The sequence below is a fragment of the Petaurus breviceps genome, unplaced genomic scaffold (genome assembly GCF_028583685.1).
Source record: "Petaurus breviceps papuanus isolate PSGF00001 unplaced genomic scaffold, PetGlider_PUasm1.0 90881, whole genome shotgun sequence".
In the NCBI taxonomy this organism is placed as follows: Eukaryota; Metazoa; Chordata; class Mammalia; order Diprotodontia; family Petauridae; genus Petaurus; species Petaurus breviceps.
This window is the reverse complement of record NW_027187369.1, coordinates 1,016,084-1,027,520: the sequence shown is the minus strand read 5'-3', so window position 1 is coordinate 1,027,520 and position 11,437 is coordinate 1,016,084. Positions and strand designations below refer to the sequence as shown.

General features: G+C 42.4%; 1 long non-coding RNA gene across 2 annotated transcripts in view; it reads left to right on the top strand.

Moving 5' to 3' along the window:
• Positions 1–11,437, top strand: part of LOC138150590 (uncharacterized) — a 465,078-nt gene that overhangs the window by 446,835 nt on the left and 6,806 nt on the right. Inside the window, exon 6 of one of the 2 annotated variants that reach the window (XR_011165589.1) lies at positions 6,184–6,333. The exons of the other annotated variant lie outside the window; for it this stretch is intronic. This is a non-coding gene — a long non-coding RNA (uncharacterized lncRNA). The remainder of the gene's footprint in view (positions 1–6,183; positions 6,334–11,437) is intronic. 2 annotated transcript variants of the gene reach the window in all.

Sequence of the window (11,437 nt, the reverse complement as noted above, 5' to 3'; positions counted from 1 at the left end):
TCTGTCTGTCTGTCTGTCTGTCTGTCTGTCTGTCTGTCTGTCTGTCTGTCTATCCTGTCTATCCATCGATCCATCCATCCATCTCTCCTATGTATCTATCCATCCATCCATCTATCTAGTCTGTCTAGTCTCTCTATCAATCTATCTGTCTGTCTGTCTGTCTGTCTATCTATCCTGTCTATCCATCCATCCATCGATCTATCGACCCATCCATCCTTCCATCTATCCATCCATCCATCTATCTAGTCTGTCTATTCTGTCTATCCATCTATCTGTCTGTCTGTCTATCTATCTATCTATATGAGAATTTGAGAAAGGATAATAGCTAACACCCAGTAGTTCTTATGTTCCAGGTACTATTCTAAGTGCTTTACAGTTGTCATTTGATCCTCACAACAACTTTGGGAGGTAGGTGCTATTGTTATCTGTATTTTTGTTGATGTTGTTCAGTTATTTCAGTCATGTCCAACTCTTCGTGACCCTATTTGGGGTATTCTTAACAAAGATACTGGAGTGGTTTGCCATTTCCTTCTCCAGCTCATTTTATAGATGAGGAAACTGAAGCTAACAGGGTGGAGTGACTTGTCCAGGGTCACATATCTAGAAAGTGTCTGAGGCTGGATTTGAACTCAGGTCTTTCTGACTCCAGGTCTGGTGCTTTATCTACTGTACTACTTAGCTGCCTATTTTACAGAGGAGGAAACTGAGCAAATTGGGGTTAAATGACTTGTCCAGTGTCACACAGTTGACTATATGCCAGGAGAGGCAGTGAATAGAGAGCTTGCCTCAAAATCAGGAAGATCTGGCTCAAGTCTTGCCTGTGACCCATGTTGGCTGTGTTACTCCAGGCAAATCACTTACCTCCTTAGTCTTCTAAGACTGTATGTTGCAAATAATATGCTGCCATGGTAGAGGGAGTTTCTTCACCCTGGAATTCCTTGCATTGAGGAATTCATTCCCCCTCACCCTGTATGTGTATGTATATACATAATATATACAAAATGAATATAAGGTGGATATGAATATAACATATTCATAATATATATCATACAATATCATATATATGATCATATATATTCACAATAATATATTATAATAACAATATAATAGGAATATTAATATAATGAATTAAGGGAAAGGGGCACTTGCAACCAGGGGAATTGGTAAAGGGTTCAAGTAGAAGAATACACCTGAGTGTAGTCTCAAAGGAAAACAGATCTTCTAAGAGGCAGAAGTAAGGACCAGGTTGTAAGAAGCTTTAAATGGAAATCAAAGGAGTTCCTGATGAGATAACAGGAAGCCACTGAAGCTGTTGGAATGAGGTTTGTCAGACCTTGTACTTTAGAATGATCACAGATAGTCACTAAGGCTGCCATGGTATAGAGGGTGAATTGGAGTGGAGAGGGACTTGAGGTAGGGACACCAATAAGGAGGTGACCACAGTTGTCCAAGAGAGAGGTAGCCTAAACAAGATACCCTAAAGTGTGGGGGGGAGTAGCGGGTGGGGGGGAAGGGCTGTGAGTGGAGAGGAGAGGATTATATACAAGAGATAGTATAGAGAAATAAGGCTGAAGACCCATCCAACCTCAGTATAAACAGCAGTAAGAGAGGCTCTTGACTTAGTTTTTAGACTCAAGGGTACAGGGCTACTCCTGGGTATATGGAGCTATGGCCTCAGTCTAATGGAAGGGCTTTTATTTATTAATGGGCTCTGTGTATGTGTCCTGGGGCACCTTTTGCTCTCTCCTGCTGGATAATTAACCTGTTTCCTTGGCAGATTCCAAGCCATATGAGTCTTGCTTTCTGTGCCATTGAGTCTGAATTTGTCCTAAGTACCATGGACAGTGAAGAACACAGTTCTTGCCCTCTGGAAACTCGTAATCCTAACTGGCAAGACAGACATGAGTCAACTAAAGAATAATACCAGACTATGTATAGCCAAATTCTAGCTTGTGTTTAAGGTTACAAATGTTATTATAGGAATTCAGAGGAGGGAGTTCACTGGGGACTAGGTAATGAACTTTGAACTGAGCATTGATAGGTAGCCAGGATTTGGAAAGGCTGGGGAAATAGCCAAAACTTGTTCATGGAAATGAGTGTGGCATGTTTGGGGGACAGTAAGAAGACTGGCTTGGTGGCAGTAGGCACATTCATGTGGGGGAGCAGTGGCAATGTTCCTCTTAAGTGCAGGGATGGAGGAACACAGCTAGGAATATGAGTCTCAGATATACTTTAAGGGCTTCTGCTATTTAAATTATATTTGTCCTGACTTCAAAGGTCTACCTCTGTCAGACTGGCCAATTCTTTGGCAACTTCCCAATGTCCTGTAGGAGAAAACAATAGAATGGGTGGCAGGTGAGTGTCCAAGGATCTTATGGTGTTGGTTTTGATGCATATAGCTATCACGTATCCACTAAAGGCAGCTAGTATGGCATGTACGTGGTCCATTCTCAGACCCTGTTCTAGTCTACAGCCAGGATCCAGAGTATATCTGAGAGGAAATCTTGGTGGTGATGACATGCCCTAAACATTTAGCTTCAGAACTGCCTCTGGTCACTTATTAATGGGAATGATTACCTAGCAGAAGGTATAAGTCAAGTCTAGTAGTAAGTCAACAAATATGTATTGAGTACCTACTATGTACCAGGCCCTGTGGCTATGAAGAAAAGTAAGACATTCCCTGGTCTTAAGGAACTCACAGATTTTGTATGGAAGCTGGAAAGGCAAGCTGTGGCCAAATCATGAAGGGCTGTTAATGCCAGGCTGAGGAGTCACTCAAGGTTCCTGAACATGGAGGGATACACAGTTGTCAGGTTTCAGAAATCATTCATAAAACTTCTGCTTAGCCAAGAGAGCTAAAGGATAGATGGGAAGAAGGTGGAGATCCTTCCCCCCCCCTGTTGTGTAGTGACCAGGATTACATATTTTAATCTAAGGATAACTGATGAAGCACTTAGACACTAGTTCACTCTGCTTTTGCTGAAACAAGTTGCATTCAGTAGGGGCTCATGTGTGTGCATGTGTGAAAAAGACATCATGGATAGAGTGATGAACTTGGACTTGGGAAGATCCTGCCTTTGACATTATTTTATCACTTGTGTGGCCACTCAGCTGGTATCTGCCTCACACTCTTCATTTGTAAATTGAGGGATTTGGACTCTGGGGTAGGAAACCTGTGGCCTCAAGGTCACATGTGGCCCTCTGAGTCCTTGAATGCAGCCCTTTCACTGAATCCATATTTCACAGAACAAATCCTTTTTTTAACCAATTAGTGTTAAGTAACTTGCTCAAGGTTACATGGCCAGTTATTTTGTGTGGGTGCCAAGTATCTGAGGCCAGAACTGATCCCGGGTCTCCCGACGCTGGGGCCGGTGGTTCTTACTCATGAATCCTTTTTCTTTTTAAGGGGCTACATGTGGCCACAGGTTTCCCACCCCAGACTAGATGGCTTCTGAAATCCCTTCCAGCTCTGAAGCAGATACAGAGAGGGTGCCTTAGTCTGGCCATACTTGGTGCCAAGTTAATTTAATCAAAATGCCACAGCAAAAAAAAAAAAATCGCTGCCTGTTCAGAGTTGATTGGTTGATGATTCATAGTTTTGACTCTACATCTAAACAATCCCATTGAAATTAATCAAGGTGTGAATTCTTCCTCACTGAAGGAAGCCATGTCCCAGGTGTTATCACAGGATTTAGAAAATCTTTCTGGCCAGAACACAAGTATCCTCATCTATACAGAAGAAAGTTGAATAGAAAAGTGTCCCCTGAAGACCCCTTTTCATAAATGAGCACACATTCCTTATTGTATCTCTGTGCTTGGTTCTGAATAAATCATGAAGTGTAAATATCTCATAATTCCATAAAATGAATGGCTATTTCCCCAGTGGAATGTGTTTTCAAAGGGATTTGAGGAAAAGAAGCATCAATCTTCATTTCCTTCCTTTTCCCCTGTGCAGCTAACATATCATATCTCAGGGAATATTTTGCCATTGAACATAAAACTTTTTGTTATAAAAAAACCACCCATTTCTTTGGGTAAATGATTCATCTTATCGCGGCCTCACACACATTTTCTAATTATGAAATGCTCCCAGATCACTTTTAGTTTGTAATACATTTTGTTGTGAAGAAACCACATTTTGATCCCTCATTCTCCATTACAACTCTCTATCAGTGAATCTATTTATTAAGCCCCTACCATGGTATCCTACATAATGCAAGCCTTGTAAAAGAAACAAAAGTATCCTTTTGCCCTCAAGGGACTTATATTCTATCAGGGAGACAATGGTTATAAATATAATTGTACAAAATAATGCAAGGGAATTTGGGGAGCGGAGGGGAGAAGGCACATGCAGCTAGAGCGAGAAAAAGGCCATTTAGAAGGTGAGACCTGCATTGACCTTTAAAAGAAACTGGAGATTCTGAGAGGCCAAGGTGTGGTGTTGTTTGTTCTTCATTTTTCTTTTTTTTAAGCAATTGGGGTTAAGTAACTTGCTCAAGGTTACACGGCCAGGTGTTTCTGGGTGGGCGCTAAGTGTCTGAGCCTGGATTCGATCCCAGGTCATCCCAACACTGGAGCCAGTGCTCTCACTCACTGTGCTACCTGGCCACCCCTTGTTCTTCATTTTTCAAAGAGGACTGATGACATCACAGAATGATATCTCAACTTGCTTGTGAACTGGATTTAAGTGAGGCAGACTGATAGGAAGTCATCAGCCTCACTCTCTCTTCCAGAGTCACTAAAGTCCACTGGTGATGGCCCAAGATGCAGTAGAGGACCTTGGGGTCTTTGAGGCCCCATCAAGCTCTAAGCTCTCTACAATATCTGCTTAGGTCACCTTCATAGGGTTTGGAATAAATTGTTCTCATGTGCCCATTCCACTGGGGGACATCTTCACATGCTTGGGGTAGACACCCCCCTAACTCACCAATGGGTTTGAGGCCCATTTCCTAAGAGAGTTTTATCAGCATTTAGCTGCCACTATGCATGCTACAGCTTCTTGGAACCACAGGTGAGAGGCAAAGGTAAGGAGAAACTATGCCAAGAGTGAGAAATAACCAGTCAAAGGTATAGTTGTATAGGCAAAAGAACCCTCCAGTAGGAGTTAGGAGGCCTGGGTTCAAGGCATCATCTCACCAGTACTAGCTTATGTGACTTTGAACAAGGTACTTGACTTTTCCAGGTTTGAGCAGCCACACCTATCCCCTATACCCACATTTCCTAAAACCATAGCTCACAATTATGTGCTTATCAATAACAGTCTGCTGGAAACAAATTGAAAGCAAAGGCATTTTATAATATGATATTAAGAAAAGTAGCAACAATACAGTTCTTCCATGAACCATTGCTCAGAAAGTCACACATAAAGGAGACACTGCAAGACTACTGATGTCTTCCCATGATGTCATTATATAACTCCCCAGATACCTCTTCTCCCTGGTCTCATAGCTTTTTAGATGCTACTCTGTTAGGTGAATCAGTGAATGGATCTCAAAGCCTGTAGCCAAGAAGACCTGAATTCAAATGAGGGTCTAGACACTTATTGTATGACCTTATACAGGTCACTTAACCTCTGACTGCCTCAGTTTCCTCAGCTGTAAAATGGACAAAATAATGACACCTCCCAGGTTTGTGAGGATCAAATGAGATATTATAATATATAATACATAATAATATATGATGAAGTATAAAATATAAATATATAATATATTATACAATAATATGTAATAATATATTATCTCATTTGATCCTCAAAACCCTGGTTAGGTATTACCCTCACTCATATCCAGATCACTCACAAGTCAAGACATTACCCTCTTGATGTCTTTGGTTGTCTCTATTCACTGAATGGGCATTACCTCACTCTAAGTGAGTATCTGCAAAGGCCTTAGCCTAAAAGTGCCAGGGTCTCCCACTGTATCCTGGGCCATCTCCAGTTATCTTGTTGAATATCTGGTCCCTGGACCCAGAGAGCACTGGAGGAGAAAGTGAGGCTGGAGCCCTCCCTCACTCAAACTCAAGTCAACCGGGAGAAATGTTATCATTTCCCAATGTCGTGGCCCTCTTCCAAAAGGAAGGACAAACACAACTGTCTTTTAGAAGGAAGGAGCAATAATATATAAAGCACTTAGTACAATGTCTGGTACTTAGGAGGTGTTTAATACTTTCTTTTCCCTTTCTCAGTCTCCATGGGCTGCTGCTGGCCTAACCATGTGGACCCTGCAGCTGTTCTGCCAGACACTGCTTATAAGGACAGTGCTCATTGGAACTCCATGGGATGCTCCTTGTCTGATTATTTCTTGCCCCATCTATCCACATCCCGAGGGAAGAGAGGTTTGTTTCCATATTCTTTTTTTTTTAAAGCAATTGGGGTTAAGTAACTTGCTCTAGGTTACAAGGCCAGTTATATCTGGGTGTGTGTAATGTAATGCCAAGCAAAGGCAACTTCCCAAGGTTCAAAATACCAGCATAGGTGCTCTCCATTTTATTCAGTGACAAATTAAGAACAGAGATGATCAAAATATGACATCATTCAAAATACAGCATTTACTAAGTGTGATTAAATAATCTCCAAGTACTACCCCACTCCAGGACCTTACATTCATTCAATCAATTACAAAGTCCCTGTTCTAAATAAATTTGACCTTTTTATGTTCTATGATTGAATAAATGAACATAAAAAGGTCAAAAGTTTCCCACCCCTGGATCACAATTGAATCTACCCCAGAGTTACAACAAGTTTAAGTACAGCACTTAATACCCAAATGGAGGTCTTTTCTTCATCTTGACACAAGGCAAGTTCTAAGCAATCTTTGTTCCTGGGGAGACAAAGCTTAGCAAGGCCACAAGATACATTGCCAGGCTCTTCATTAATTCATCCTCTGTCTGCAGAACAGTCCTAGGACCCCTGAAAACATAAGCAAAACCCTCTTCCAGGATTTCTGTAAATATACAACAAGAAAATCCTTCTTCAGGGCTTTGGAACCAACAGCAAGGTTCCAAGAATTCTGCAACAACAGCACTGTCCTTCACCAGTGGACAGTATTCACTCTCTGTCTGCAGAACAGTCTCAGTAGCTCTGAACCAACAGCAAGGTTCCAAGCCTCTGCAACAACAGGACTGTCCTTCACCAGTGGACGAATCTGGCAAAACAACATCAAAACAGACAGACAAAGTACCAGCAAAACAGCCATGTCTCCTCAGTCCTTGGTAGCTCCGGGGGCAGGTCTCAAATGTCCTGGGCAATTCAAAGTGGCCCTCAGCAATCCTCTCAGTCTCTCTCTGCCTCCAAAAGTGCTGCTTCCAAAAAGTTCTTCTGCCTCTCTCTTGTGCCTCTCCAAATCTGTGTCACCAGCTCCTCCCAGTTCAGCCCTCTCTTTTCATGTCAACAAGTCCATCCCACAAGTGGGATTAACAAGCTCTGGGTTTTAACACAATCAAACCAAAAACCAAGCCAATACAGGGGAATCTTTAAATGCCATTACTATTACAGTGTGGTGCTAAGTATCTGAACCCGGATTTGATCCCAGGTCATCCCAACTCTTGGGTGGTGCTCTTACTCACTGAGCCACCTGGCCACCCCTGTTTCCATATTCTTTCAGCTTAAAGTTTTTAGGATTTTTCTTGTTATAGATTTTGGGGGGAGAAAAGGGCAGAAACTTTTACCAAGGAATAAAAAAAAGCCTCCTTGGTTTCCCTAGTCTTGGCTACAAAGCCTCTCATCTCCTAGGCAGGGGGTTCTCAGCCTGGGGCACCAATCTCTTTAAAACAAAGAGAAAGCTAGCTTGTGCCCTCAGGCTTAAACTTTTCTTTGGATTAGACTTCCAGGTCCCAGGCTATGGCATCTCCACAGGCAGCCTTGTTTTAGCTCAAGGTAAGAGTTCTATATCACCCCCCCCCCCCCAGTTTGAATCTCTGGAATCCAGGTGGTAAACTAGGTAATGGTTATTGGTCCCATCACCAACAAACACTTCTGGAAAGCAGTTTCTCAGTTTTTTAAATACTAAATCTCTGGTTCTCTCAAGTAGTTGAGTGAGTGGGGAATAGTCTTGGAGACAATGCCCAGCCCAGGGAGTAAGGTTTTCGTCTATTCCATCTGCTCAGCTTCTTTACTGGTCCTTTCATATGTAAATGAAGCCATAGAAGGCCTGAAAGGAACCTTGTAGCACATCCTTACATCTGTAAAATGGATGTAGCTGACTCCTCTCTGTTCTCCCTGAAGTCAAACAGAGAGAGACACCAGGTAAGGCCCCCTCCTTCCTCCATCTCACATGCTCCTAGAAAGAAAGTGTTCACTGTTGTAAAACATTACTAATATTAGAAGAAAGACCTGGTTGGGGTTGAGTTCCAACTCTCCCACTTACCAGCTGTATGACACTGGGCAAGTCACGTAACTGCTGTTTGCCTCAGTTTCCTCAACTGTGAAATGAAGATAATCATGACCCTTGCCTCCTAGGATTATTGTGAGGATGAAATGAGGTCATGCAAACTGCTTGTTCTGGTTAAGTCATGTCTAACTCTCAGTGACCCAATTTGGGGTTTTCTCAAGCAAAGATACTGAAGTGGCTTGCCATTTGTTCCTCCATTTTGCCATTTTACGGATTTGGAAACCGAGGCAAACAAGGTTAAGTGACTTCCCCAGGTCAAACAGCTTGTAAGTGTCTGAGGTCAGATTTGAACTCCAGTCTTCTTGACTGCTCCAGGCCTGGTGCACTAGTCTACTGTGCCACCTAGCTCCCCATAGTAGTGCTCAATAAAGACTTCCTTCCTCCTTTCCTGCCTTCCCTTCATTCCCTGGGCAAGGCACTTATCCTCTCTTTCCCTCTGTTTCCTCCTGTAAAAAGTGGGAATGCTAACAAGAGCCTACCCCCCAGATATTGTTGTAAGGATTAAATGAAATAATATTTGTAAAGTGCTTTGCAAACCTTAAAGCTACATACTAGCTAGATAAATGAGGAAAGTCCATAGCTATTACTAGCTAGGGTCTCCTTCATCCCTGTAAGTGCCCACATACTGTCCCCAGGATATGCATCTTTGTCCACCACGTGGTCACTGAGTTCATCCCCAACCTCCTCAATTAGAGTCCTGGGTCTGCCATGGCTGTGCTCTGGTTTTAATTGCAATATACCTCGGCCTCACTTGGTAAAAGTGGGTATGAAAACAGTGCTAGGCACAGAAAGAACTCGGTGACCAAACTGAAGTGAAAACCCTCTTCTTCTCCACCATAGTCTTAAGACTATATACATATAGGTCAATTAATAATAATGATAGCAATGAGAATGGCATCAGTAATGACTCCTGCAAATAGTACTCAGTCCTCATCTTTATGAGACTGGAATCCCAGGTTCTCCAGCTACTCTAGAACCCTGGGGTTCCTTGTACCTTGCCTGACTCCATCGGATAGCTCTCTCTGCCCCCCATCAGTGATGTGGGCCTGCTCCCAAATGCCTAGTTTTGTTCTTCCTTTTGAGTCCTCAGCAACCAAACAAAAATCTTGGGCTTCAAAGCATGAGATTTCTGGTAAGCTCTGAGTCGTCTGCAAAATTGATTTTCCTACATGCAGCAGTGCTTCTGCCTCCCGCTGATGAATGACCCTGCTAGTGGAACACAATTTCCACTAAATCAACAAATAGTTGTTATAAAGGCTCCAAGACTTCCTGCATTCCTCCAACAAAAGCTTCCCTCTCCTGCTCATTAATCCTTGTAAGTAAGATTCAAAGGATGGGGAAAGTTCCAGTTAGATCGCTTCTTTGCTGAACCCTTTCCTGGAGGATGTCCTATAAGGCAAGGAGAGCTCATTTGGGTCAGGAGATTTGAAGCAGTGAAGGGTGGGGAGGGGTGGGATGCATCTCCAGATGCCCTTGGATTACAGCCCTGGGATTTTGGTCAGATGCAAGCAGCTTAGTGTTGGAGTGGCACTGTAGGTCCCCAGAAGAATGAAACCAAAGAGAAATGAACAAATCCTCAGGAGCTCCGAATATCTGAATTTGGAGGGGCCTTAGACTGGACTATTTGATGGACTATGAGATGGACATTAGAATATGGAATATGAGAAGTGGGAGGGATCAAAGTAAGAGTACAATCCAACCCCCTCATGTTATAGGTGATGAGACCAAGCTCCAGAGGGATAATGACTTGCCCAAGGTCACCCATTTTCTTTACCATAGAGTTACAGGAAGAGAGCCTGGGTTTCTTGAATTCCAGTCTAGTCATCATTTATACAGTTGGTGACAGGTGGGATGTTTTCTTTAAAGTCAGATGCTCCAAGGAACCAGGCTTTTTTAGACTATTCTCCTTCTAAGTGTTAGCTATATTTCTTTTAAAAACCGTTACTGATAGCTTTTCTTTTTAAATCACCTTTATTTCCATACTTCTACCCCTTCCCTTCCCCAGAGAGCCAATCTCTGTAGCAAAGGATAAGAAAAGAGAAAGAAAACACAGCTCAACCAAACAAACCAAAACATCAAGTGGGTCTGACAGTATATACACGATTCTGTACTCATATTCCCTACTGAGACCAAACTCGGTCATTATAATGGTGAGGTGTTCGGTGTTTTTGTCATTGATGTTCTTTACCCTTATATCATTGTGAGGGATCATTTGTAGTGAAGTTTCCCCATTCTGAAAAATCAAATCTTGAGTGGCTTCAGCAGCCACTAGGCCTAAGTTTAGAAGTCACCTGACCTTACAGGAATCTGGGACTTAGAGCAATGGAGACCCTCCCCAGTGCCACCTCAGCATAAGATATGCCCAATAAAGACAGAAGTGCTTTCTCAAACATACATTGGGTGGTCTACTGTTTCCTTGTTCCCATACTTGAGGTAGATTGCTGCTGAGATTGTACACCTAACTTCCAGTCAATGGGAAAAAAGGTTCAGGAGGGGGGTGGGGGGAGAATTCCTCATTAGGGCTTTATAACTTCTGCCATTTCCTTTTGTAAATTGCTTCTCCTCCCTGACCATTTGTCAGGAGGGTGGCCCTTTCTCAAGATCATAAATAAACCATTCTTTTCTGCTTCCTACCTTGAGAAACCTCTGAGTATTATCTGGGTAAGGATTTCTGTTGCACACACTTTTGGGATGCACACATCATTATAGGTGTTGTCTGTGTGTTGCCTTCCATGTTCTGCCCCGATTACTTTAAATCTTCCCTGGCTTCTCTGTATTCATCATATTCCTTTTTTTCCCCTTACAGCAGAGTGTCATAATTTCTTTAGCTAGTCTCCAATCAACCGGTATCTACTTTGTTTCCAAGACTTTGCTACTGCAAAAGGCACATCTATAAATATTTTGGTGTACATATGTATATATATATATATATACACCGTGTTTCCCCGATAATAAGACACTGTCTTACTATTTTTTTGGACAGAAAAACACCAGAGGGCTTATTTTCAGGGGAGGGCTTATTTTAATGAACATTGACAGCAATTTTAATA